Here is a 2500-nt window from a genome sequence, read left to right as displayed (position 1 = left end):
CAATAGATACTCGTTAAAGGATTTAAAGTGTACTCATTCCGATTACGGGGCCTCGGATGAGTCCCGTATCGTTATTTTTCGTCACTACCTCCCCGTGCCGGGAGTGGGTAATTTGCGCGCCTGCTGCCTTCCTTGGATGTGGTAGCCGTTTCTCAGGCTCCCTCTCCGGAATCGAACCCTGATTCCCCGTTACCCGTTACAACCATGGTAGGCGCAGAACCTACCATCGACAGTTGATAAGGCAGACATTTGAAAGATGCGTCGCCGGTACGAGGACCGTGCGATCAGCCCAAAGTTATTCAGAGTCACCAAGGCAAACGGACCGGACGAGCCGACCGATTGGTTTTGATCTAATAAAAGCGTCCCTTCCATCTCTGGTCGGGACTCTGTTTGCATGTATTAGCTCTAGAATTACCACAGTTATCCAAGTAACGTGGGTACGATCTAAGGAACCATAACTGATTTAATGAGCCATTCGCGGTTTCACCTTAATGCGGCTTGTACTGAGACATGCATGGCTTAATCTTTGAGACAAGCATATGACTACTGGCAGGATCAACCAGGGAGCTGCGTCAACTAGAGCTGAGCAGCCGGCCGCCCGGGAGTGTGTCCCGGGGGCCCGCGCGAACACGCAAGCGTCCGCTCAATCATTCTGCAAACAGGAGGAGGCTGAGCTCCCCTGCACAATACACCTCGAAACCCTCTCAGGTCCCGGCGGCGCGCAGCGCCGTCCCAAGTACTTGGTCGGGTTCGAGAGAGGCGCAATCGCCCGGAGTTAGGCGAGTAGACGCTTTCGGTGCGACCACCCGTGCTCCCAACTGAGCTTGCCGCTGCCGACAGAGGCCCGGGAGCGTGCTGTCGTGGCATTGCCGGCGGGAGACAACACGCGCCACCTACGGTGACCGGCAGCTCCAACGCCAGCGCCACAGAAGGACAAAAGCCCCACTTGGGTGCCGAAGCGAACTCTCCCAGCACAGCGCACGCGCCAACACATCCGCACAGCTGCGATACAAACCACCAGCGAGAACCGCTGGGGCGACCGAGCAGCAGACGGCGTCGCGGCGCCGAGCGCCGGGCGGCGGCGCATCCTCAACGCACACAGTCCTCAATCGGACCAGCACACTGAAGATGTCCACCGCGCTTCGCACCGGGCCCGCGAGGACCTACTTTGGCCGCACGGCGCCGCGCGCAGGGTGCGCCGGCGCGCAGCTGCGACGCCTGCCGCGTCCGTCGGCCGGCGCGCCTGCCACTGGCCGCCCCCACCAGCCGGCTGTAGCGCGTGCGCCCACGCACCGCGCGGCCAGCACGCCGGGAGGCGCCCCCTCACCGGCCGGGGACGGTCCCACCCAGCCACCGCCGCGTATCGCTTCACACCCAGATGCCGTTCAGTTTCGTCGGCATGGTGGGTATCGCTGGAACAACCGGTTAGTACCTCAACCTATCGTCGCCATCACCGATTCACCCCTAGCGAGAACAACCGCACCACAACAGGTTACCATTTGTTCATTTGCGTAACTTCACCAGAAAACGCAGGCGTCCATCGCCATTTGCAACTTCAACGATTATTGCATGCCTGTGTCAGGTGTCACGCCACACTACGTCTGCCCACATACACGCAACAAAATGTGCACGCCTAGACAATACGTGGAAGGTGGCCCCCGTACGTATGCGATGTCCATTGCTCGAACGACTGTCAACCGGCCTCTGTAGCATGTCGCAGATATGGAACGCGGTGCACCATGCCATCACGGTGTGTGAGGAGAGACGACTAGGTCCGAATACATCAACAGACAGCTCATGCTGATCGCCATCCACGGCGTCCGTTCCTCCCACACGTCTCTATGGCGTACCACACTGCAATCCAGCTCTCATAGGGAGACGACACGTAGCTGCGTGCACAATATTTGCACTGTATGGTCCGCCGTTTTTGGGCGCAGTCGTTGTGCGGTCACACATGTGCCACGATGTATCATTCAGTACATAAGGACGAATGTGCAGTACAGATTGTGGTTCACGCGTACGACATCAGCGGACAGTTGACACAGGCCGCACCACAACGTAGCCTGAGTACGTCGCATGCGAAGGGCATTGAACATGCAAACTTCTCACCAACCAGCTTGCGAAGGCAGGGGGCAAGGTGGGGACGTGGGGAGGGGCGGCATGTACGTCCTGCTGCCATCCACATTACAGTGTACAGCAGGAGCATGTGGAAAGTGAGCAAGACTTGCAAGGTGTTTAACATGAAGCGATACACAGGGGTGCGGGCAGTGCGAGTAGCGAACTATATTGCGAGGGTTGCGGGTGGGCAACACTACAGTAATTGAACGAGTCGTATAACAATTACAGAGCAGGTTTAGGCGACAACGTGGGTTACGTTAAGGCGACAACATGGGTTAGGTTAAGGCACAACATGGGTTAGGTTAAGGCACAACATGGGTTAGGTTAAGGCACAACATGGGTTAGGTTAAGGCACAACATGGGTTAGGTTAAGGCACAACAT

At 57.6% G+C, this 2500-nt stretch overlaps 1 non-coding gene across 1 annotated transcript in view; it reads right to left on the bottom strand.

The window, feature by feature from the left end:
* The window catches only part of LOC124746834, a 1909-nt gene extending 1343 nt beyond the window's left edge, over positions 1-566 (bottom strand). Inside the window, exon 1 of the ribosomal RNA XR_007011488.1 lies at positions 1-566. This exon is cut by the window's left edge and continues 1343 nt beyond it. This is a non-coding gene — a ribosomal RNA (small subunit ribosomal RNA).
* Positions 567-2500: the final 1934 nt, after the last annotated feature.

This window comes from Schistocerca piceifrons, unplaced genomic scaffold (assembly GCF_021461385.2).
Source record: "Schistocerca piceifrons isolate TAMUIC-IGC-003096 unplaced genomic scaffold, iqSchPice1.1 HiC_scaffold_374, whole genome shotgun sequence".
Lineage (NCBI taxonomy): Eukaryota > Metazoa > Arthropoda > Insecta > Orthoptera > Acrididae > Schistocerca > Schistocerca piceifrons.
This window is presented reverse-complemented; position numbering and strand designations above follow the sequence as displayed.